Source organism: Rhinoderma darwinii, chromosome 2, assembly GCF_050947455.1.
Source record: "Rhinoderma darwinii isolate aRhiDar2 chromosome 2, aRhiDar2.hap1, whole genome shotgun sequence".
Lineage (NCBI taxonomy): Eukaryota > Metazoa > Chordata > Amphibia > Anura > Rhinodermatidae > Rhinoderma > Rhinoderma darwinii.
Window position 1 is genome coordinate 461,756,338 of NC_134688.1, and position 27,488 is coordinate 461,783,825.

The window sequence follows — 27,488 nt, forward strand, 5'->3', positions numbered from 1 at the left end:
CGGCTTGTATGGAGTCTTACAGACAATGTCCCATTGGGTTAAAAAAAAAGATTTCGTAAAATCTACGATTGGAAAAAAAATAAAAATAAATATGCAAGTTGGTTTTTCTCCGGTAGAAAGAAAACAATTGGGCAGATTTACTAAGACTGGCGTTCCATACACCAGTCTTCGCTTTCTGCTCCACTGGAGTAAAATGAAACTGATTTATTAAGAGGCTTAATAAATTTGTTGCATCTTTCGACTTGCCTTGCGCCCCAATTGTGGCGTAACGGACAGAATTGTGGTACAATTGTGGCACTAGAGAGATTGTTTTTCTACTCCTGGAGGGGAACTAATTTGCATACGGTAAAGATATTTCTACTTGCTTCAGTGTAAAAAATAAGTTCTATTCTACCTCGTGCCGTGTCCGAAGACCCAGGAAGTGTCTGGCATCTAGCGCTCCCTCCCCTATGTCGTTAATTGATGGCTTGGCTTGTTTGACGTTCAAAAAAAGCAGAGCTGACGATCAACTGCAGAGGGGAGGGCTTGGAGCGCTGGATGCTGCACACTTTGTGGTTTGGCGGACACCACATGTGGCAGAATAAAATACATTTTTTACACTGATGCCATCAGAAACATCTTCAACAATGTGTTCCTAATCCGTTTTTATCAGTCTTTATCGCTGGATTCAAAGTGGCTATAAAATACGCTTGAAACCGCCGTGTCCTTGGTGTCTTCGGCACGTTGCTTTTTTACTCAGACGATACGGGTACCTGTAGGTGGTAAACTCTAGTTGCAATGTTCTGTCTTGTGTCCAATTCCAAAATGTCCCTGGGTCCAATGTAAAACTTAGTGCGAAGAGACCACACCTGTGTCAAAAAGAAAAGCGGACACTGCACTGAACCCCTTCGTTTTTGTGTACTCACAAGATAAAACGCCAAACAATAAAGCATAAAACGCATTCACATAGTTAAAAGAACAGCTGGTTCCATCTTGTACTGACCGGGATCGCTCTTCCGCCTTCCTCAGGTGGTCCAAAACATGGAATAACTGCCTGCCATATATACCTTCATTGATCCTCCTTTCACAATAATCGGCGCCGTTCGAACCGTAATAAAAAAACCTGTCCCCAGCCGCCTTAATACAGAGCTAGATCTGAACTATTTTATTAGAGTGAAGAGTCAAGTTCTTTTACAGCAGTTTTCTGATTTCCCTTTTTACTGTGCTTATTGTTTTTATTGTGTTATCATTTTATTACGATTTGGAACGCCCGCTAATTGTTGTGAAAGGAGGAGCAATGAATGTACTGTGTATATATAGCATGTAGTTCTTCCATGTTTTGTGTCCCCTGATATACAAAACTTTGCATTAGAACTTTGATCGGCGCTCGCTGCACCGGCCGATTATAGGCCGGTGTTATAGGGCCTTTAGTCCAATACTAGATGGTGTTCAATACTGAAGGCTAATGCTGTTGATGTTTTTTCTTGGGAGACATATTTCTGAGAACCGTATCTAAAGGGGTGTATCCATGATGAGTCAATCAGCAATAACATTGTCATGTTGTTCGATTTATGGTTCCAGTCTGATTAGCCTTACAAATGAATAATTGTGAGTGTGCATGATAACATGACACCCATGAAGAGGAGAACATCATCAATGTAACGTTTCCACATCAAATCTGGGACTCTGTGACCTTCCCACAAATCCTGCTTTGCTCTTTATCCCAGAAAATTTATCACAACATTATCAGTGCCTCAGAATAGACTATTCTGATAATAGATGGTAGATGATTGACTTTGTAGAGTGTCACAAAATGCTAAAAAAAGCAATGTAATGCAATAGAATGCAAAAATATATAGATATACTGAACACGTGGAGACACAATATAATAATTAACCAGTATTCCACATTGATAATCACATCACCTCATGATACAGGATTTAGTGTATGAGGCTGCTTCTCTGCTCACATTTCCATTATAATTGCCTGTTACTGCTATGAAGTTTATACAGCATAATAATAGTCCACTATTGAATTATAATTTTTTTTGACTACTGGGCAAGTGTCAAATGTATAAGAAACATGAGATCGTTCACCTAACCTCAATTATCTGCTCAACCCTATAGATGCCTCTGAATTGAGACCATTAATTGTATTCCCGTAAGGCAATTTGTCCCCAATAGGTTTATGTATTTTTGGGATGTCACTTTGGTGATTTTTGGTCCTATAGTGCTCAAGCAGTAGTGCCTATGCAATGATAATGCCTAATAGTAGTGCCAGCTACATACATATTTATACAGTATATAATAGCAGTTCCCATCCCATGTATATAGTGCTTTATAGGGAAGACTATGTACTCGCGGGCTCACTATACTCAGTAGTTTTTGTCAATATACTATATAATATATTATTCAATAATATAGGTTGACTATGAGAACTGAACTTTGTGATGTAATCATTGGCACCTCTCCAAGGAACTACAGTAAGTTCATACACCCAGTGCCGGACCTGGTTCACGGGTCCCCACTCCATTAAAACAGAACATGTACACGTCCTCTTTTAATTTCCCCCTAATCTTTGTTATCATTGTACACACAGGACATGTCAATATGTTATTTGTGAGTCCTCCGATAAGAACTGAACCCTAGTGGTAAGTGATTGGCACTAAAGTCACCTCCAAATGGGGTTGTTTTCTTCTAAACATTCGGTGTCCATTATTGTGTGTTACAGCGTGGTCCCACCGGAGGTATTATGTTAGTCCAGCAAGACCCTGAATAGACCAAATACTTTAGTTGTGGTAAGAGATGCTGGAATTACAGTAGCAGGTTCAGCCTAGAAGCAATTTAAAAAAAAAAAAAAATTGGCTAAGGGTTATATATAGAAGAACACTCATTAAAAATTGGTCTTCTGGAGGGTTGATTGGTCTTCTGGAGGGGTGATCCTCTCAAAGTTGGCCAGTATACATAGTATATGATGGAACTGAAAATCTGTGTCAGGAAATTTGGTCTGGATAAAGTGGTGGTCTTCTCAAAGAGGTGGTCTTCATTGTGTATAGTTTTGTATCAGATGTCTTGGATTGTCCAGGTTATGTTGCTCTCCACATACCTCAGAAGGTTAAAGGTTACCTTGTATGACTGCTATCCCATTAATTGATTTTTCTTCTGAGCCATGTGGAGGTTCATAGTTCATTATTACAATGTACATCTCTCAGCTGAATATGAAAACAATGGTGATAAAGGGAAAATAACTTTCGTTTTATAACCACTTCCTAGTCAATCGATACAGTGATCTAGGTGGATGTAATGTTGATTCCTAGACCTGAAACTGCTTCACTTAACATTTCTTGTAGTGTAAATGGAAAGTCTTCTGAATTTAAAGAGGCTCTGTCACCAGATTTTGCAACCCCTATCTGCTATTGCAGCAGATCGGCGCTGCAATGTAGATTACAGTAACGTTTTTATTTTTAAAAAACGAGCATTTTTGGCCAAGTTATGACCATTTTTGTATTTATGCAAATGAGGCTTGCAAAAGTACAACTGGGCGTGTTGAAATGTAAAAGTACAACTGGGCGTGTATTATGTGCGTACATCAGGGCGTTTTTACTACTTTTACTAGCTGGGCGTTCTGACGAGAAGTATCATCCACTTCTCTTCAGAACGCCCAGCTTCTGGCAGTGCAGACACAGCCGTGTTCTCGAGAGATCACGCTGTAACGTCACTCACAGGTCCTGCATCGTGTCAGACGAGCGAGGACACACCGGCACCAGAGGCTACAGTTGATTCTGCCGCAGCATCGGCGTTTGCAGGTAAATCGATGTAGCTACTTACCTGCAAACGCTGATGCTGCTGCAGAATCAACTGTAGCCTCTGGTGCCGACACGATGCAGGACCTGGGGCAGGAAGTGAGTGACGTCACAGCGTGATCTCTCGAGAACACGCTGTGTGTCTGCACTGCCAGAAGCTGGGCGTTCTGAAGAGAAGTGGATGATACTTCTCGTCAGAACGCCCAGCTAGTAAAAGTAGTAAAAACGCCCCCATGTACGCACATAATACACGCCCAGTTGGACTTTTATTTTAAACACGCCCACTTGGACTTTTGCAAGCCTCATTTGCATAAATACAAAAATGGTCATAACTTGGCCAAAAATGCTTGTTTTTTAAAAATAAAAACGTTACTGTAATCTACATTGCAGCGCCTATCTGCTGCAATAGCAGATAGGGCTTGCAAAATCTGGTGACAGAGCCTCTTTAAGCTATTCGACTCATGGCCAAGGTGGAGGACATCTTGGCACCTGTTATACACTCTCTGCTGTTCTCCATACTGTTGCATTCTACATCTGCGTCATTATATTATTGCTTATAGGTAAGGGCTGCTCTACCGGCTTTGTTGGTTGTGGCCTTGCAACAGAGATGTAACGTAACCATGGGGGCCCATAGAAAAATTTGGAATGGGGCCATACTTCATCTGGACATGAAAGGTTTAAGATTATTTTGGTCTCCACTTATTTCCTTGCTCGCTGCTCCTCTCGATCATTCAAAGTAATTACAAACTGCAACTCACTTCTTAGTGGAGATGGTCCACCTTAGTTTCTGGGCCTCATATCCAGTGGCGGATTAAGTAGACCATGGGCCCTGGGCTGTTACCCAAACTTGGGCCCCCCTTCCTCACCGCCGCCCTGCCGCGCCGTAACTATTTTTAACACTACCTTTTTGGGCAAGCATTAACAGTGTTACGATTTCCCTTGTCACAGCGCGGTGTCCCTACATACTGACAGTATCACACTGTGCAGGGACACATCCTCCTGACAAGGGGAATTGTCTATCAGTCCTGGACTGCAGAAAGACTTTTTGTGAAATACAAGGATTTCCTATAATAAACATGTCAGGAGAGGTGACAGATTCTCTATAAATCTAGTGACTTACAGGTGACGACGTCTCAGATTCTAGTAGTTTTTTTTCCTCTTTTCTTCTCCATCCGGTCCAGCGCTCATGACGACTTCTCCCGGCCATGACTCATTTCTGCAGAATTTGCCACTCAGACGTCTCCTCACGTTTCCAACATTTCCACACCTATAAACGAAAATAAAGTTATCATGGTGCCACATACTGTACCCCTAAATATAATAGCACCAAACACTGCGCGCCTGAATATAATAATACCACACACTGTAAAACACCACATACACACAGCCCCCTGTACATAGTGCCACACACAGCCCCTGTAGATATTACACCCCCCATAGGTATCGCCATACACAGCCCCCTCTATATATCACACATCCCCCCCATAGAGAGCGTTACACACAGCCCCCTATAGATAGTGCCATACAGCCCCCCTGTAGAGAGCGCCACACAGCCCTCCCCCTCTTGTAAATAGCACCAAAAAGCCCCCCTATAAAGAGCGCCACACACATACCACTGTGGATAGCACTACACAGCCCCCCTTGTATATAGTGTCACACAGCCCTCCCCCTTTGTATATAGTGCCACATAGCGCTCCCCCTTGTATATAGTGCCACACAGCTCCCCCCCTTTTATATAGTGCCACACAGCTCTCCCCCTTGTATATTGTGCCACACAGCGCTCCCCCTTGTATATAGTGCCTTACAGCGCTCCCCTTGTATATAGTGCCTCACAGCGCTCCCCTTGTATATAGTGCCTCACAGCGCTCCCCCTTGTATATAGTGGCTCACAGCGCTCCCCCTTGTATATAGTGCCACAAGGTTATGTACACATTTAAAAACGTTATATTATAATTATATATATATATATATATATATATAGATATATATATATAGTATGTGTGTGTATCAGTGTGATTGATTGATTTTATTAAAAAATATTTTAACTTTTTGAGATACAGCTGCTTTGTATCCTGTATCCGTCAGGTCAGCAGGACTGACAGGATCAGTGACACGCAGGATCCACCTCAAATCTATCACATCTAAGATTATAATTTAGCGCAGGGCCCGTTTCACTGATCCCGTCAGTCCTGCTGACCTGACGGATACAGGATACAAAGCAGCTGTATCTCAAAAAGTGAAAATATTTTTTAATAAAACGTAATTACAAAGTTGCACCAAACACACATTTTTATTAAAAATAAATAAAACCGACGTGATTTTTGCGACGTTTTTTCCGTAGACAATGCATGTTTCGTTTTTTATCGTTTTTATACACACCTTTTTTGCTATTTTAGAATTTTTATTCATAAAGTTTGAAAATAATAGTAAAAAAAATAAGCTTTTTTACGTTTCAGCTATTTTTTTTAGTAATAACATAGTTTTACCCTAAAATAGACCTTTTATTTGTAATCGTCATTGTTTACCGTAAATTTTAATATATTGCATGTCTATATTAGGGTAATTGGGTCAGCGCTAGCGTTACAACAATGATTGGCAGGGGGAACGTTTTTTTTGGGGTGGGTATTTTATGTGTGTTTATTATTTAATTTTTTTTTGCACTTACTATTTTTTTATTACTATGGTCTGTCCCTCAAAGGTCAAAAAAGACCTTTGGGGAACTTTATATTTTTTTTCTCTTTCTTTTACACCATGTTTTTCCACTGTAACTGGGGCTGCACAGCAGCCCCAGTTACAGGGGAAATCAGCCCTCTCATAGTGACGATTGTCACTAATAGGGCTGTGCTGGGTCTAGTAAGACCCAGCAGCAGCCTGCCACTAACGGCACCCGGCGATCATGTGACCAGTCACATGATCACCGGGAGGAATAGAGACAGCGCCGCTGCTGCTGTCTCTATTCCTTTACACAGCGTTCATTGAGCTCTGTGTAAAAAGACATCGAAGAAGACAGAAGCAGCGAAAGCTGCTTCTGTCTTATCCTCAGGGTCCCCGGCAGTCACTGACAGCCGGAGACCCAACATTCAGCTGCCCGATCGCGTGGGCAGCAAGTTAAAACCCGAGCCGTAGAAAGTCTATGGCTCGGGTTTTAAGGACCCGTCCCTGACCGCTGGCTGTAAAAATACAGCCAGCAGTCGGGAACCAGTTGGGCAGGAGGATAAGCCTGTACTAACCTCAGCGACGGTGACCGCCCGCCCGGCTCTTATATTCCAGCTTTGGAGTAACAGAACAGCCGTCCGTTGCTGTTCTGTTACTCAATGGCGGCGCCCGCACTTGTCAGGGAAGTGTGTCCTAAGCCAGCCAATTCCCTGCTCCTCCCCATCTTCGTAGTGGCAGTTAGCAGCGCTAGCCCGCTGAATAGTTTTGACAGACGATGTGCGGTTCGGGCTGCCATGGGCCCCCTGGGAGCCTCGGGACCCGGGCGGCCGCCCAAACCGCCCATATGATAATCCGCCACTGCTCATATCAGATGCTATGCCTGCTATCCTCATAGTAGTTGTCCATGCATTGCAACAACAAGGCTTCAACAACATCAGTGGCTTCCGATGTTGCCAGGCACGATCTTCAGATTTTTCTATCAGGAGATCATTGGTGCTATAGGGGTGAATGGAAGCTATGGGCACCGCAAATGCTTCCCTCCCATTTACCATTCTGGTATCAGTAATTAATGCCAGGTGGGTGTGTAATGGGTTTTGGGGGAACCCCAACTCTTATGCCTAATGCACATGACCGTGGGTGCCGGCCCAGGTCCTGTCCGTGATCTCCATGGATCGGTGAGTTAGGTCAGTTTATACAGACCCCATTCACCCACTAAAGTGAATGGGTCAGTGAAAACTATTGGGTGCCACTTGGATGGCAAGATAAATGACTCGAGTGGCAATTGGTTGTGTGCAACTGGCATAAAAGGGGACTTTTCTTTATTTAATATTCATGTGGCCAGTATTGGCGCCTAATATTGCGCCTTTAATGTGCGCTGTTTATGCTGTTTTTCACTCCCCAGGAGCGGTGTTCCAGACAGAAGACATGTTGTCTTTCTGTTATTGCAATGTAAAGTTATATTTATTTGTACCGTTTTGGCGGTTGATCGTTGGCTCACTGTGTTTTAGGTTTGCTTGGCATTGGGACAACCCGACACCATATTGGTTAGTTTGCCATGCCATAACATGACATTACTGGTATGAAACTGGTATAAAAGTGTTCCCACAAGTGAGTGTTCAGGTAGAAGAGTGTCAGAGCCTTTCTATTGTGAGAGCTGCTGTGTGAAGTACTAGAGAAGGCTGCTAAAGTTACATGCATGTGACAAGCTCGAGTGGTTGGACCTGAGTCTGCGGGTCCTGGAGCTAGTTGTGGGTGATGGGCAGGACCCAATTTGCGGGTTGCGGTGTCGTGCGAGCTGTTGTGGGCATGAGCCTCCCCACGAGCGTGACAAGTCAGCAGTCACTTGTGGCCTAGTAGGCCTGAATTTACCGGACCTCCCCTTCATCAGGGAGGAGCGTCCTTGGCTCTGAGACAAGTGGAAGGCAGCCATCCATCAACCTCCTGCATCAGCCGTGTTGTACCAAGACTGCGTCTCATCTGTGAGAAGTGTCGTCTCTCTGCTGTGGCCGGGTGGGTTGCTAACACCGGTTTAGTAAACTTTTGTTGACCGAGCGCCTGGTCTCCATTCCATCTTACGTCCTTTTTGTATAGCACATATGCTACCTGTCACGTAATAGTTTGAAGGACCAGTTCACAGTATACGGAAAAACAGTAAATTATGGACTGAGTAGTACACTATGAACTAGTGGCATCTCTGAAACATGAGATCTGTCACCTAAGTTGTATTCCGTGTCATGATGATATAACTGGCGCCGACCAAAATGATAGGTTGGTCTAGTGTGCATAAGAACAAACAGAAATGAATCATCCAATTTGTCTATGGGATGGGTTCGCTTTGCCCATTGAGGTGCAGAGTCTTCATTATATATGGGACCGTTCTGAAGAGACTGTCAAGATTTCTAACCCTGTTATACATAATGTACAAAAATATAACAATAGGAAAACACAGCTGAAACAGGAATGGAAATTTCCTATAGCTCTGTATCCATAATGCATGAATAAGTGGGTGAAGGGTACAGAAGAGAGCAAGAGCCTGAGAAGAAACAGATGAAGCGATTCTGCAATAAACACGTTTTCTGGAGAGACCCGCTGGCTACGAGGAGGAATGTGTGTGTGAGATCGTGCTGGCGAGGTGTTAATCAGGGTCATTTATTAACAAGCACGTGGCAATATTGTGCTTGGATGTAATAGTGTGAACATGGTCCTGTAGTGGAGGGAATCATTGATACGGACTCCTTCCTCAACTGTTAGATAAATAAATACAATACAAATAATGAAGATCATAGAACTGGCAAGGGCACATCAATCACTGTACAGGGCACTGCCTACCACTAGAGGCAGGTTCCTCTGCTAAAAGAAATAACCAGTGTCACCTGTAAATGATCGTCTCTGCAACTAACGGTAAAATGTTATTATACTATTGATTGAATCTGGAGGCACAATGCCACCAGTACCTGAGAAATATAATGATGGTAGAAGCCAACACAAAGCTATCTATCTATCTATCTATCTATCTATCTATCTATCTATCTATCTATCTATCTATCTATCTATCTATCTATCTATCTATCTATCTATCTATCTATCTATCTATCTATCTATCCAGGGACGGGTCCAAAATTAAAATCAAGTGGTGGTGAGGGGGCAGGAAAAAGTGTTGCAAATGCGTGCTGTTGCGGACTTTGATTTCTTTGGTCATACGCATAATTTTCAACTTTCAAATCTCACAAAGAGGGACAAAGTTTTTTTAAGCCACGCCTCTAATCCCATCCAATCCCCGCCCATACACACCCGTTTCATTCCACACAGTATCATGCTCCCATACTGCCCCCACATAGTATAATGCCCCCTAGCTGTCACCATACAGTATAATGCCCCCATAGCTGCCACCATACATTATAATTCCCGCATAGATGCACCCATACAGTATAAAGCCAGCACAGATGCCCCCATACAGTATAATGCCCACACAGATTCTCCCAAGTAGTATAATGGCCAAACAAATTCCCCAATCCAGCATAATGCCCCATAGCTGCACCCACACAGTATAATGCCCACACAGATGCCCCCATACAGTATAATGCCCACATAGCTTCCCCATACATTATAATGCCCCAGAGCTGCCCCCAAACAGCAATAATGCTCTATAGCTGCCCTCATACAGCATAATGCCCCTATACCTGCCCCATACAATATAATGCCCACATAGCTGCCCTTATGCAGTATAATGCCCCATAACTGCCCCATACAGTATAATGCCCCCTTAGCTGCCACAATGCAGTATAATGCCCCCACAGCTGCCCCATATAGTCTAATGTCCTCATATAGCTTCCCCATGCAGTATAATGCCCCCTTAGCTGCTCCTAGTGCTCGTGCCCACATATAAAGTGCCTGTGCCGTTGTAGATAGTGCCCATGTAGATAGCGCCAGAGTGTCCCCTGTAGATAGTGCCACTATATAGTTCCGCAGTACTCATGTAGATAGTGCCACACCCCCTTGAAGATTGCGCTACTCCCCCTGTAGATAGCGCCATTGGGACTCCCTATAGGAGCGGAATCCCCAGCCAGAGCATTGCCGATGCTCTGGCCCGGGATTCAGCTCCTACAAGGACACAGATACAGTTGACAGCGGGACATACCCCCGGCCGCTCGGGACAGCGGGGCACCGCCGGGTATCCGGGACAGTTGGGAGGTATGCATACGTAAGCCACTTGTCAACACAACAAATAAAATAAAAATTAAACACCTGATCACACAGTCAGAAATAAATGTACGCTTCCAGGCATTTTTGGCCCCTCGCGCCTGCAGACTATTCCCACCCTCTGTTGCAACACAAATTGGGACCCTGGACCAGACCTGTAAATTAATTCAGACCCCAGAACCCTATATTTATTAAGACCCCAGACCAGATGGATAGGTTCTTTTATAAAATGTCAGGGGCTCAGAAGCAGTATTATGGTGGTGCCAAAAGTTAGCTTTTGTGGTTATAACATTAGTCATATGAACGGTTGTCCCTATCACCAAAAAATAGACTAGGATGCCAAACAATGACATGTGGGGGAGGCGGTAATCACGTTGCTTTATTTATTTATTGTGTGCAGGTAATTATCACGGGCAGGGGAGTAACTAGGAAAGACTGGGCCCCATAGCAAACTTTTGACTGGGGACCCCCCTCCCCTGGGTGTCACACAACCCCCCCCCCTTGTAGATAGTGCCTTTTTTACAGCCCCCCTGTAGATAACGCCATACAGCCCCCCTGTAGATAACGCCATACAGTCCCCCTGTAGATAGCGTCATACAGCCCCCCTGTAGATAACGCCATACAGCCCCCCTGTAGATAACGCCATACAGTCCCCCTGTGGATAGCGCCATACAGCCCCCTCTGTAGATAACGCCATACAGCCCCCCTGTAGATAGCGCCATACAGCTCCCTCTGTAGATAGCGCCATACAGCCCCCTCTGTAGATAACACCATACAGCCCCCTCTGTAGATAGCGCCATACAGCCCCCCCTGTAGATAACGCCATACAGCCCCCTCTGTAGATAACACCATACAGCCCCCTCTGTAGATAACGTCATACAGGCCCCTCTGTAGATAACGCCATACAGCCCCCTCTGTAGATAACGCCATACAGCCCCCCTGTAGATAACGCCATACAGTCCCCCTGTGGATAGCGCCATACAGCCCCCTCTGTAGATAACGCCATACAGCCCCCCTGTAGATAGCGCCATACAGCTCCCTCTGTAGATAGCGCCATACAGCCCCCTCTGTAGATAACACCATACAGCCCCCTCTGTAGATAGCGCCATACAGCCCCCCCTGTAGATAACGCCATACAGCCCCCTCTGTAGATAACACCATACAGCCCCCTCTGTAGATAACGTCATACAGCCCCCTCTGTAGATAACGCCATACAGCCCCCTCTGTAGATAACGCCATACAGCCCCCCCTGTAGATAACGCCATACAGCCCCCTTTGTAAATATCTACAGAGGGGGCTGTATGGCGTTATCTGCAGGGGGGGCTGTATGGCGCCATCTACAGAGGGGGCTGTATGGCGTTATCTACAGAGGGGGCTGTATGGCGCTATCTACAGGGGGGCTGTATGGCGCTATCAACAGGGGGACTGTATGGCGTTATCTACAGGGGGGGGGCTGTATGGCGTTCTCTACAGAGGGGGCTATATGGCGTTATCTACAGGGGGTCTGTATGGCGTTCCCTATAGGGGGGGTCTGTAGGGAACGCCATACAGCCCCCCCCTGTAGGGAACGCCATACAGCCCCCCCCTGTAGGGAACGCCATACAGCCCTCCCCTGTAGGGAACGCCATACAGCCCTCCCCTCTAGGGAACGCCATACAGCCCTCCCCTGTAGGGAACGCCATACAGCCCCCCCCTGTAGGGAACGCCATACAGCCCCCCCTGTAGGGAACGCCATACAGCATCCCCAACCCCCCAAAAAAATGCGACCAACAGTGTGAGAAGACAAAAGACATGTATCCCCTACAGCGGGACGCCACTGAACACTACGGCAGAACAGGGAGGTATCTCCCCGCTCTGCCATTAAACAAAAGACATGTATCCCCTCTCCACAGGATATCTACAGGATAGGGGATACATGTGTGATCGCTGGCATTGATAGGGAGAACGGGGGACTGAAAGTCCCCTGAAGTTCTCCATCACAAACCTCTGACTTCCGGCGTCTGCGCAGCTCAATAAAAATGAAAGGAGCGCTGGTCACGCATGCGCACAAGCGCGACCGGCGCTCCATTCATTCCTACGGAGCTGCCAACACAGACCCCGGAAGTCCGAGGTTTGTGATGGAGAACTTCAGGGGACTTTCAGTCCCCCGTTCTCCCTATCAATGCCAGCGATCACACATGTATCCCCTATCCTGTAGATATCCTGTGGAGAGGGGATACATGTCTTTTGTTTAATGGCAGAGCGGGGAGATACCTCCCTGCTCTGCCGTAGTGTTCAGTGGCGTCCCGCTGTAGCAGCCATAGCAGCTGCTAGCGGAGCCTCCAGCCTTGGTGGGGGCCGCGGGCCCCCGTAGCAGCCGCTACGGCTGCTATAGCGGTAGTTACGCCACTGATCACGGGGAACAAAAGGGACGGTTTAATGACAAATACAACTCTGCTACATCTGTATACATATATGAGCAGGCCCAGTATTCCCCTTTCTCTCTTTCATTGCGTCTACTCATTGTTTATTATATGGCAATTGCTTTTTATGCATAAAAATAAAATATTAATTTAGAGACCGGAGGCTGTTTATGATCTAAGTAAGGGACTGTGTCTCCGTCAGGAATATTGGACAGATTGTTCAACTATTGTAAGTTGGACATTGCTAGAAACAGAGCTGATTTATTAGGGTTTAGACTTTCATGTGCTCATGAGCCAAATAATATAATATGCTGCAATACTGAAATGCATTATGCTCATTGTAAGTGCAAAATAAATGAGCTCTGGATAAGAAACACATGCCACTGACGGATTTACAGTGCTTGGAAGATTAACTCTTTTATTACATCTGACAACGAGTCGTATAATGTTACTCAGTGAAAGTAAACTTGTTTTTTTAATCATTTTAGATCATTCCTAATCTGGTGATAACTTGAGATAAAAGATCATCTAACAGATGTATCCATTCCTACAGTTTTGTCTGAGATGAGTAGCCCCAAAAGTGTTTGGTAGCCACTTATCCTCCTATCTCTATAGAAATGGGAACATAGTGGTTGGGCCAAACAATCAGTTGACCAATGTCTTACGCAGGGGCGTAACTGGGAAAGACTGGGCCCCATAGCAAATTCTTGACCAGGGGCCCCCCGGGTGCTACAAGAAGCCCCCCTTATAAATAGTGCCCCCTGTAGAATGTGCCATACAGCCCCCTTGTAGACAGTGCTATATAGCCCCGCCTTTAGACAGTGACAAAGTCCCCATTTGTAGATAGCGTCCCCCACTTCCCCCTTGTAGATAGTGTCATACAGCCCTCCTGTAGATATTGCCATAAAGCCCCCACTGTATGTAGCGCTATACAGCTCCCACTGTATATAGTGCCACACAGCCCCCCTCCTTTGTATATAGTGCCACACAGCACCCCTCCTTTGTATATAGTGCCACACAGCCCCCCTTAGTAGATGCTGCAGCACAGCCCCCCCTTAGTAGATAGTGCCACACATAGACCCCTGTAGATTGCGCCACACTCAGCTCCCTGTAGATAGAGCCACAGCCCTCCCCCTTGTGTATAGTGCCACACCGCTCCCCCATGTGTATAGTGCCACACAGCTCCCCCTTGTGTATAGTACCACACAGCTCCCCCTTGTGTATAGTGCCACACAGCCCCCCCTTGTGTATAGTGGCACACAACCTCCCCACAAGGCAATGGCACATCCGAGAAAGTTGTATCAGCTATGGGGATGTCAATCAAATATGGAACGGTGGGTTTGGAGGCAGGACGATGTGACTCTTCAGGATAGCGGCACCGCCCCATGACCCTTTAATGAGTAATTAGCATATAGTGTGCGTGTGCGCCGTTTTAAAAGTGGATTTTAAAGATTTTGCTGCATCTGAAAAAAACATACAAGGGAATGTTTGGAAATATTGTCAGGTCATGTATTACCGCATGGTGGCGGTTCAAGGGCTTAAAACTGCCAGGCAGGTTCCCATGAAATATACAATGAATTGAGAACAATTCCATCTGCCCTGTTATTATAAATATATCCTATATAATTACAGATCCAGAACCAAGCTCTGACATATATACAGCACAAGAACCAAGCTCAGTACATATATACAGCACTAGAACCAAGCTCAGTACATAAATGCAGCACTAGAACCAATCCCATACATATATACAGCACCAGAACAAACCTCAGTACATAAATACAGCACTAGAACCAAGCTCAGTACATATATTCAATACCATAACCAAGCTCAGTACATATATACATCCCCAGAACCAAGCTCAGTACATAAATATAGCAGCAGAACGAAGCTCAGTACATATATACATCTCGACAACCAAGCTCAGTATATAAATACATCCCCAGAACCAAGCTCATTACATATATACAGCAACAAAACCAATCTCATACGTATATACAGCACCAGAACAAAGCTCAGTACTTAAATACAGCATCAGAACCAAGATCAGTACATATATATACAACACTAGGACCAAGCTCAGTACATATATACAACACCAGAACAAATACAGCTCAATTTAGTGCAACCCCTGCCGTATAGGTTTGTACGGCGTAAAACTACAGCTCCCAGGATGGACCGAACAATGGTGAGGATATGCTTGGAGATGCTGTTTCAAAAAAATAAATAAAAATCATACCACCCATCATATCGCTGCAGATCATACAGTGACTACATTGCTGATTAGAGGCAGAATAAACATTTACATTACGTGACTCACCGGTGACGTCTCAGATTCTAGTTCTTTTCTTCTCCCTCTGGTCCAGACATCTATGATGGATTTCCCTCGGCCATGACCCATTTTTGCAGTTTTCCGCTAAGATGTCTTCAGTTTCTCACTTTTAAAACATTTCTGCACCTATAAACGAAGTTAAAATTCTCAACACCTCTAAGTATAATAAAGCGGCATACACTGCACTTCTAACTATAATAGCGCCATACACCGTGTCCCTGATTATAATAGTACCATACACTCTGTCCCACACACACACCGTGCCCCCTGTAGATAGTGCCCCATAGCCCCCTGTAAATAGTGACCCCCATAGAGCCTCTGTAGATAGTGCACTACATAGAAGCCCCTGTAGATGGTGTCCCATATACAGCCCTCTGTAGATAGTGCCCACATATGGACTCCAGAGCTGCAAGGCAATAGTGCTAACCACTGAGCCACCGTGCTGCCCCACATATAGCTTCCCCTATAGATAGTGCTCGACGCATAGCCCACCTCTGTAGATAGTTTCTCACATATAGCTCCCCCTTTATATAGTGTCCCACATTTAGCCCACCCCTGTAGACAGTGCCCTACATATAGCACCCCTGTAGCTAGTGCCCCACAAGTAACCCACCCCTGTATATAATGTCCCACATGTAGCCCACCCCTATAGAAAGTGCCCTAAAATAGCTCCCCTATAGATAGTGTTTTACATATAGCCCACCCCTGTATATAGTGTCTCACATATAGCTCCCCCTGTATATAGCACCTCACATATAGGCCCCCCTGTAAATAGTGACCCACATCCCCACATATAGACCCCCCTTGTATATAGCGGCCCACATATAGCCCCCCCTGTATATAGTGGCCCACATCCTCACATATAGACCCCCCTGTATATAGTGGCCCACATCCCAGCGCCGTCCGATGGCAATGCAGACCTGCTCTCTTCTGAGCAGGTCTGCTGGAGCTGAACGACGCGTCTTTCAAAGGCGCTGATTGGCAGGGCAGAATGACTTGCCCCGACACTCAGCGCCTTTCAAGCAAAGAAGCGGCGCGATGACATCATCGCGCCGCTAGCATTGTTGAAAGGTGCTGATTGGCGAGGCAAGTCATTTTGCCCCACCAATCAGTGTCATTGTAAGGCGCTGAATGGTCGGGCAATGGTCGAACATTCCCGGACGTTCAGCGCTAATACATGCATTTGTACCTGCGTGCTATAGACGCAGGTACAATTACTGCAAGACGGGGTGGCTGTTGCTAGCACCGGGCACCATAATGGCGGCTAGCGGCGCTACCGGGCATATGGGGGGCATGTTGACTGGTGGCATGGACCCCCACAAGCCACGGGCCCCGTAGCTGGCGCTATGGCTGCTACCGCGATAGTTACGCCACTGGTCTTGCGTCTGTGGCCGGCATTAAGCTTTTGGTTTCCACCATCATAACACAGCGTAAAGTAATAGTGACATGTCAGAAGTTTTGATCGGTGGGTGTCCGAGCATTGAGACCCCCATCGGTCGCTAAAACTAAGCGGCAGAATCGCTCGGATGAGCGCTGAGCCACTTTGTTTCTGATCGGCTTTTTTCTGAAATCCCAGTAATTGGTGTACGGGCTCAATAGAAAGTCTATGAGCCTGTATACCAACTGCCCGGATTTCCTAGAAAAGTCGATCAGAAACAAAGCGGCTCAGCACTTACCCGAGCGCTTCTGCTGCTTCATTTTAGTGATTGGTGGGGGTCTCAATGCTCGGTGCACCAATCAAAACTTCTGACATCACACTATGACATATATACCTAGAAACGAACCATAAAGGGACATAACCCTTAAAGAAATAGTATGCTCAATAATATACAAAAGTACAAAAAATCTTTATTGAATATAATGACCAATAACAAATAATGGAAAAAGAGATATGATACAACATACACGGAGACATATACAACAGGGTCAGATGAAATAGACCATAGACCAACAGAATCAACCGTCCACTAATGACCAAAACACGCTCAAATGCTAATATAACATGTCCCAGGGTATGTGCTTGTCTTTCCAGCTTTTTTAGCCTCCATATCATTGTGCTATTATGTCCAGCTGTTGTCAGTCACATCTCCTTGGCTATTTGAGCCGTTATGTTGTCTGTGTACGTCTCTAGCTTCACTTTCTATGTATTATTATATACTCTGTAGTCTACGATAACATTTCTGTATATCGTTATTATTAGCTGATAGCACCACACTACGTGTGGGATTCATCACCCTACACCCTTGGGCTTACAACTTTGTTATATTAGCATTTGAGCGTGTTTTGGTCATTAGTGGACGGTTGATTCTGTTGGTCTATGGTCTATTTCATCTGACCCTGTTGTATATGTCTCCGTGTATGTTGTATCATATCCATTATTTGTTATTGGTCATTATATTCAATAAAGATTTTTTGTACTTTTGTATATTATGGAGCATACTATTTCTTTAAGGGTTATGTCCCTTTATGGTTCGTTTCTAGCTCTATTTGCAATAAGGGACCCCAGCATACGCCATCTCTTGGTGTGAGGTTTTGGTTAGGTTGTATGACACTATGACATGTCAGAAGTTTTTTGAAATTTAAGTTACCCTTTAAAACTACATATAATGTTGGGTAACTTTGAAAATACTTTCCTTGTTTAGTATTGTATCCTTGTATCTTGAGTTACATCATGTCTTATACACAGCAGTGTACGCAGGACTTACTATTAAGAGGTGGATCCTTCAACTTCAGATACCCCCTGCCCAAATAACACCAGACACAGTAGTACCCATGTAATAATACAATCCATGTGACCATGTAATAATATCAGCTGTACTTCCATAAAATAGTTACATAGTCCCCATATAATATCAATTATCAGTCACAGTAGATACAATAGTACCAGATGTAGTGCCTATGTTAAATATAGGGATCCAATAAGAATAGTGGTATGGCCTGCTTATGCCCTATTGACCACCGAGGCCAATATATATAATACTGTTTTATAATTGAGTACTTTGCCTTTCAGTACCATGATTTTGCTGTCTTGCAGTGCTGTATTGTGACTGTATGTTATTCCCTCAACTGCATGTGGAACTTGTACCATTGTAAACCGGCCATGATCTGACAATGATGGGGGAGGAGCCTGAGATTAAACTGGTGATCGACCTAGTCAGTATCCATTGTTGGGCTTGGGTTGGCGACAGGTCCTGAAGAGCTAGCAGGGGTGGTGTGTGAGGCTCCACGGTACCGAATGCTGAGCTGGGCCGTGCAGCATACATAATAGGAGACGTGGACTCACGAAGGAAGATGTACGGGCCGTGGAGTCAGTGAACAAGTACCGGCCGTGGCCAGCATAAGGGGAGATTTGGACCATTTGGAGGCCTATAGATGCCCATGTACAGGGCCGCCATCAGGAATTTCAGGGCCCCCTACAGCTAAATTTTCTGGGCCCCCCTACCGTGGCACCGCCTGTTAACGGTACTCCGTCCAGCACTATATCATGGTACAGAGGGCCGCCATCAGGAGGGTATTAGGGGTACTGATGTGAGAGGCCCGGCCAAACCTAATTGAAAGGGGGGCCCGGCAAACTGCCACGACTTGCCTTTGGTAGAAAAAAAATGTTTTTTTCACCAAAAGAATGACGTGAGCTGCGAGCCCCCCTTTCAATTAGGTTTGGCCGGGCCGCTCACATCAGTACCCCTAATACCCCCCTGATGGCGGCCCTGGGTAGCATGGGGGTCGTCATGGGGGCCGTCAAACACCGCCGCCCGTGCGACCGATCGCGCGCACCCGCAAACTCCCGCGCATGCCCACCCGCGACCGCCTGGAACCGCGCACCGAATTTTGAGGCAGATTTTGACCTGCCCACACTATCTTGCCGCGTTTTTTGCCCGCGGCGATTGAGGACAGCAGACAAAAGACGCAGCGAAAAATGCATTTTCTGCCTCCCATTGATTTCGATGGGAGGTCAGAGGCGGAACCGCGGCAAGAAAGGACGTGCTGCTTTTCCTTTTTTCTGCGACTGGCTCCCATTGATTTCAGATTAAATCAATGGGAGGCGGTTTTGGAAGTTGTTTGGTGCTGATTCTGACGCAGTGTCCGAGTCAATATCAAGGCCCAAAAACTCTGTGAACTGGGCCTTATTGTTAGGGCTTATTCAGACGAACGTGTAATACGTCCGTGCAACGCGCGTGATTTTCACGCGCCTCGCACGGACCTATGTTAGTCTATGGGGCCGTGCAGACTGTCAGTGATTTTCACGCAGCGTGTGTCCGTGTGTCCGCGTGTCCGCTGCGTAAAACTCACCACATGTCTTATATTTGTGCATTGTTTGAGCATCACGCACCCATTGAAGTCAATGGGTGCGTGAAAATCACGCCCAGCACTTCCGCAGCCGTATAAACTATGAATGAAAACAGAAAAGCACCACGTGCTACAAACATACAAACAGAGTGTCATAATGATGGCGGCTGCGCGAAAATCACGCAGCCGCGCATCATACGCTGCTGACACACGGAGCTGTTATGGACCTTTTGCATGTGCAAACCGCCACATTTTTTGCGCGCGCAAAAAGCACACGCTCGTGTAAATCCGGCCTTAGGGTAGGAACACACTAGGCATGAACGCTGCGGATTTTATGCAACACATTTTATTGTGGAAAATCCGCAGCGTATCACAGTCGCAGCAGAGTGGATGAGATTAGAACAAATCTCATTCACACGCTGCAAAAAATAATGGACCTGCAGTGTGGCTTTTGGCTTTTTAAGCCGCAGCATGTCAATGTATTCTGTGGAATCGCTGCTCCTCTGTTGCGGAAATGCTGCGGTTCTGCCGCAAAAATCACAAATGAGAAAAAAAAAAAGGCACTTTTTTAAATTTATAAAAAAGTTTAGACTTACCCCGGCCGTAGTCCTGGTGACGCGATCCTCTATTCTTAGCGCAGCTCGGCCTCCTGTCATGACATTTCATCCCATGTGACTGCTGCAGCGGTCACATGGTCTACAGCGTCATCCCAGGAGGCGGGGCTATGTTCAGAATAGAGAGACGCGTCACCTAAACTACGGCCGGGGCAAGTCTAAACTTTTTTTTCCCTGCAGGATTCCCACAGCGGACATGCCTCACGAAACCTGCGCCACTATTTGATGCGGTTTTGCTGGCAGAATTCCCTGCGGCTACCGGGGCGGATAAGCTGTGTAGTTTTACTCAGCATATCCGCCTAGTGTGTCCCTTATGATGTCGCTCCTGGAGCTGCTGCCGGTCTCTAAATAGGCAGTTGGTCCAGTAGAATTTGTAATTATTTTTTTATTAGTCGACTGCGCTATTGATTCCGTCCGAAAACCAGCCGGAATGGTGACGAACGGAAACCATTAGCGATGTTTCCGTCACCATTGAGATCAATGGTGACTGAAACGGAAGCTGTGCTGTCACTTTCACTTTCCGTTTCGGGGTTCACCCGACGGAAACCTCAGATGGAACCCCGGAACGGAAGCGAACGGTGATGTGAACAGGCCCTAACACAAAAGTTTTGTATTTTTTTAAGCTGGTTCACAAAAAAAAAAATTCCAAATTCTACTGGACCAACTGCCTATTTAGAGACCGGCAGCAGCTCCAGGAGCGACATCATAAGGGACACACTAGGCGGATATGCTGAGTAAAACTACACAGCTTATCCGCCACACGCTGGACACACGTTGCATGAAAATCACTGACAGTCTGCGCGGCCCCATAGAGTAACATAGGTCCGTGCGAGGCGCGTGAAAATCACGCGCATTGCACGGACGTATTACACGTTCGTCTGAATAAGCCCTAACAATAAGGCCCAGTTCACAGAGTTTTTGGGCCTTGATATTGACTCGGACACTGCGTCAGAATCAGCACCAAACAACTTCCAAAACCGCCTCCCATTGATGTAATCTGAAATCAATGGGAGCCAGTCGCGGAAAAAAGAAAAAGCAGCACATCCTTTCTTGCCGCGGTTCCGCCTCTGACCTCCCATCGAAATCAATGGGAGGCAGAAAATGCATTTTTCGCTACATTTTTTGTCTGCTGTCCTCAATCGCCGCGGGCAAAAAACGCAGCAAAAAACGCGGCAAGATAGTGTGGGCAGGTCAAAATCTGCCTCAAAATTTTTTAAGGAATTTTGAGACTGATTTTTTTTCGGCCTGCAAAATACTCTGTGTGAACAGGGCCATACATAAACAGCACTTTGAGACACTTTACTCACTGTGTCAGAAGAGATGCTCCCACTCCAGTCCTCATCAGGCGATTTCTTCGGTCCAGACGTCCAGTCCTTCACCTCCAGGCTCCATAAAATGGCGGGGATCGTAGAACTCCTGACGCCGCGCAAGAACTGGACTCCTCCCCCTCTCCTTACGCAGCTACGCTCGAGGAGGCGGAGTCGGACGAGGAGGCGGAGTCGGACGAGGAGGCGGAGTCGGACGAGGAGGCCGAGGAGGAGGACGAAGAGGCGGAGGAGGAGGCGGAGTCGGAGGCGGGCCAGCAGGTAACTAGACTGTGCGCCGCTGTCCCTGTGTGGCTGTCCTTCCCAGTTGGCGGCGGGCACGAGCGGGTTGCGTTCCGGTGCGCCCGGTCGTTCGCGCGAGGGCGTGCGGTTGCGGTCATGCGTGCTCGAGAGCGCGCAAGCGGGCGGTGTTTGAGAGGGGGGCCCGCAGCTCACGGCGGTGTTTGATGAGAGGGGGGCCCGCAGCTCACGACATTGTTTTGGTGAAAAGAACAGGCCCCATTGCAGGGGCCTGTTTTTTTCTACCAAAGGCAAGTCGCGGCAGTTGCCGGGCCCCCCTTTCAATTAAGTTTGGCCGGGCCCCCTACATTAGTACCCCTAATACCCCCCCTGATGGCGGCCCTGCCCATGTATATAGCAACCAGCTACCACCTATTATAGGGGCACTAGGCCCGAAGTGTACAGAAGCAGCCACCATCTTTCAGTCAACCCATGTAATTAAGAAGTTTGCCGGTCGCCAAAAAGAACAAGCCCTATCTTGCCTGCCTGTTCAGTAACTAATCTAGTGCCTCCACGCATTGAGTATATTGTGTAAATTGTAAGGGAAAAATGTATATAATTTTCCTGCCCGCGTGCACCATCAGCGCCGGCAAAAGAACTGTACATATTTATAAATGCACAGTTAAAGTCATCACTCCTTGCTTCATTTCATCTCTTTCCGTGACGGACGGACGGACATTCCTGCGGGAGTTTCACCAACATTCCCCCCTATCCCACCTTACACCTACATAATTGTGTTAACCTTTGCACCTTTTATAGTGCCTGCTGTAATGCATATATATATATATATATATATATATACACTACCGTTCAAAAGTTTGGGGTCACCCAGACAATTTTGTGTTTTCCATGAAAACTCACACTTCTATTTATCAAATGAGTTGCGAAATGACTAGAAAATATAGTCAAGACATTGACAAGGTTAGAAATAATGATTTTTATTTGAAATAATAATTTTCTCCTTCAAACTTTGCTTTGGTCTTGGAATGCTCCATTTGCAGCAATTACAGCATTGCAGACCTTTGGCATTCTAGCTGTTAATTTGCTGAGGTAATCGGGAGAAATTTCACCCCATGCTTCCAGAAGCCCCTCCCACAAGTTGGATTGGCTTGATGGGCACTTCTTGCGTACCATACGGTCAAGCTGCTCCCACAACAGCTCTATGGGGTTGAGATCTGGTGACTGCGCTGGCCACTCCATTACAGATAGAATACCAGCTGCCTGCTTCTTCCCTAAATAGTTCCTGCATCATTTGGAGGTGTGCTTTGGGTCATTGTCCTGTTGTAGGATGAAATTGGCTCCAATCAAGCGCTGTCCACAGGGTATGGCATGGTGTTGCAAAATGGAGTGATAGCCTTCCTTATTCAAAATCCCTTTTACCTTGTACAAATCTCCCACTTTACCAGCACCAAAGCAACCCCAGACCATCACATTACCTCCACCATGCTTGACAGATGGCGTCAGGCGCTCTTCCAGCATCTTTTCAGTTGTTCTGCGTCTCACAAATGTTCTTCTGTGTGATCCAAACACCTCAAACTTTGATTCGTCTGTCCATAACACTTTCTTTCCAATCTTCCTCTGTCCAATGTCTGTGTGCTTTTGCCTCTTCACTGTAGACGTTGACACTGGCGTTTTGCGGGTACTATTTAATGAAGCTGCCAGTTGAGGACCTGTGAGGCGTCTATTTCTCAAACTAGAGACTCTAATGTACTTGTCTTGTTGCTCAGTTGTGCAGCGGGGCCTCCCACTTCTCTTTCTACTCTGGTTAGAGCCTGTTTGTGCTGTCCTCTGAAGGGAGTAGTACACACCGTTGTAGGAATTCTTCAGTTTCTTGGCAATTTCTCGAATGGAATAGCCTTCATTTCTAAGAACAAGAATAGGCTGTCGAGTTTCACATGATAGGTCTCTTTTTCTAGCCATTTTGAGAGTTTAATCGAACCCACAAATGTAATACTCCAGATTCTCAACTAGCTCAAAGGAAGGTCAGTTTTATAGCTCCTCTAAACAGCAAAACAGTTTACAGCGGTGCTAACATAATTGCACAAGGGTTTTCAAGGGTTTTCTAATCATCCATTAGCCTTCTAACACAGTTAGAAAACACAATGTACCATTAGAACACTGGAGTGATGGTTGCTGGAAATGGGCCTCTATACACCTATGTAGATATTGCATTAAAAACCAGACGTTTGCAGCTAGAAAGTCATTTAGCACATTAACAATGTATAGAGTGTATTTCTGATTAATTTAATGTTATCTTCATTGAAAAAAACTGTGCTTTTCTTGCAAAAATAAGGACATTTCTAAGTGACCCTAAACTTTTGAACGGTAGTTTATATTATAAGTGCCCATGTAATGTCATATACATTTCCAGATGTACTGCATATATAGATAAGGCCATATAAATGCCATACCTAGTGCCAGTCTTTGTATATATAATGCCAACCATACACTTTCCCGCTGTACTGCTATTTACTGCCAGTTTATGATGCAATTAAAAGTGGACGTGCATGAGTTCTGTATAGATGGTAGGGTGGTAACTGTCACGGTGCGGGGTGTGGACCCACTGGGCCATACCGCGTAGTGGGGTAGCAGTTGGCCAATAAGATACAAAACAATGTCTATAGTTCGGAACGGGTACCTGAGGCAATGTAGACAGTAGCGGAGGCACGACTTGACTTTCACAGCAGGTGGCACCGTGGGTGCAGCGGAAGACACGACTTGACTTTCTCAGCAGGTGGCACCGTGGATGCAGCGGAAGACACAACTTGACTTTCTCAGTAGATACGATAGCACGGGATACAGGGTACAGGCAGCAGGAACGGGTAACACTGGGAACTGGAAAACACTGGGAGACCATTTGCAAGACCAACTTAGGTATACAACAATGCTCAGGCGAGGAACAAGTGGGCAGAGCCCCTTTTTATAGTCCAGCAGCCATTTGGGCTAATTATTGATGGGTGACAGCTGGACGCGTACTGGCCTTTTAAGGCAGTGCAGGCACGGGAAACAGTCCCAGGACCCGGAAGTGAGTGCCGGCATCTCCATGGAGAGAGCTGACGCTGCGAAGACAGATGTCCATGACCGGGGCCGTCAGAGGGTATGTCTGAACGACGGCCCCTGGCCATCGACGTTACAGTAACTATTGTTAACACTACCTTTTTGTGTGAGCATTAACAAATGGTTGTTACGATTCCCCTTGTCGAAAGGCTGTGTCCCTACATACAGACAGTCTCCAACCATCGCTGACATTATCACACTGTGCAGGGACACATCCACCTAACAATGAGAACGATAGCACGCATTTGTCTATCAGTCCTGGACTGCACAAAGTCTTTTTGTGAAATACAAGGATTTCCTATAATAAACATGTCAGGAGAGGTGACAAATTCTCTATAAATTCAGTGACTCACAGGTGACTTCTCAGATTCTATTAGTTTTTTTTCCTGTTTTCTTCTCCATCTGGTCTAGTCTTCATGACAACTTCTCCTGGCCATGACCCATTTCTGCATAATTTGCCACTCATATGTCTTTGGCTCCTCACTTTTCCAACACACTGTGCCCCTAAATATAATAGCACCGTACACTGTGCCCCTGAATAAAATAATACCATACACTGTGCCCCTGAATATAATTGTGTCAAACACTGCACAGTAAAGCACCACATACACAGTACCCCCTGTAGATAGCGCCACACACAGCCCCCTGTAGATAGCGCCACACACAGCCACCTGTAGATCGCGCCACACACACCCCTGTAGATAGTGCCACACACAACCCCCTATAGATAGCGCCACACAGCCCCCCTGTAGATAGCGCCACACAGCCCCCTGTAGATAACGCCACACAGCCACCTGTAGATAGCATCACACACCCCCTGTAGATAGCATCACACACCTCCTGTAGATTGTGCCCCACACACACCCCCTGTAGATAGCGCCACACACCTCCCCCTGTAGGTAGTGCCACACACCCCTGCAGATAGCACCACCCCCCCTCCTGTAGATAGCGCCACACCCACCCCCTATAGATAGCATCGCACAGACCCCCTGTAGATAGTGCCACACAGCCCCACTGTAGATAGCGCCACCCCCCTGTAGATAGTGCGAAACTGCCCCCCCCTGTAGACAGCACAACCCCCTTGTAGAAAGTGCCATAGAGACCCACTGTAGAAATTGCCACACAGCCCCCCTGTAGATACGCTACCCCCTGTAGTTAGTCCCACACTTACCTGTTCCTGTTTCAGTGCAAATGATGCAAGCGGCATGATGACTTCATAGCGCCGATGTCATTGCGCCGCCTGCATAAAAAAAGGCTGAATGGCTGTTCCCTTGCCAGAAATCAAATCTAAGGTGTGGTCTTTGGGCGGGCATGGGATCCCCGTGTGGCCGTCCATAACGGACCTTCCACTGCCCCTCAGTTGTGATAACAAAACACTTTCTAAATTTTGCAATGCGTCTTTCACATTTTAGATTTTAGTACATGCTACTTTGTAGAGCTACTTGTACACAGTGATAGGTTTTTATACATGAACTGCTTGTTTTAGGTTCTGCCACAGCATCTCTAAGGGATTCACACAGGACGTTTCCTAACACCTAAACCCCCTCTTCCTTCAAAACAGGTGGCTATAGATTTAAAGAGGATCTGTCACTAGTTTATTAATTCCCTATATCCTAACTAATCTACTAGGTGCTATAAAGCTGATAACTACAGTGTAATTTTATTTAAGAAACGTTTATTATTTGCAAAGTTATGCTAAATATGCTAATTTGGCTATACCTGTCAAATGGGAGGTGACTCTTTATATTCACTCTGGGCAGGGTAATGTTTTCGGTATGACGCTGTCCAATCAGCATACAGCTTCTCCCCCTTCCAGCAACACAGTGTGATCTTATAATATACAGCTTCCATTCCCAACTGTGTATTCAACTGGTGATATCTCCAGATATTTCACAGCTAGAACTTATTTCACAGCTAGAACTGTGATCCTGGTATCATATGAAAGATTAGAATCAGATTCACAAAGCTTGTTTTAAAGAGTAACTGCGCCTTTAAAAAACTTTTGATATGTCATTGAGACAAATTTAGAAGTTTTGATCAGTGGGGGTACGGGTGCTGAGACTCCCACCATCGCTGAAACAAAGCTACAAAAGCACTCAGCTCAATGCCCTGCATCCTCAGTTGTGATTGGCGCCGCTTGTTAGGCTGAAGATGGGGTCATAGACGTTCTATGTGAGCCGTCTTCCATAGTTGCCAACATTTGAATTTTTCCAGGGGCACTTAGGGAGTGGCTTATCTGATGGGTGTGTCTCATAGGGCGTGGTTTATCTGGTAGGTGTGGCTAATGGGGCGTGGCTTCATTCCCAGAATTTATGCAAACGAACAAAAATTTCTGGACTAGTTTGTCTGACAACTACTATGGTGGCCAGTATCTCTCTGGTTATCTGGTTGTATACAGGCAGGTGATGTCTCACTTTATCACTAGGACTAGGCGATATGTGCTGACCACTACTGGTAGCATAAAAACCAGCATAGATAGTGCTACACTCTCATTGCCCCTTGTAGATGGTGCTCCACACTGCCCTCAGTAGATAGTGCCGCACACACTGCTCCCTG

At 46.0% G+C, this 27,488-nt stretch overlaps 1 long non-coding RNA gene across 1 annotated transcript in view; it reads right to left on the minus strand.

Annotated features, from left to right (window-relative positions):
- Positions 1-758: 758 nt before the first annotated feature.
- Positions 759-27,488, minus strand: part of LOC142741618 (uncharacterized) — a 36,513-nt gene continuing 9,783 nt past the window's right edge. The window contains exons 2-3 of the long non-coding RNA XR_012881205.1: positions 4,902-5,048; positions 759-848 (exon numbers count right to left, since the gene is read on the minus strand). This is a non-coding gene — a long non-coding RNA (uncharacterized LOC142741618). The remainder of the gene's footprint in view (positions 849-4,901; positions 5,049-27,488) is intronic.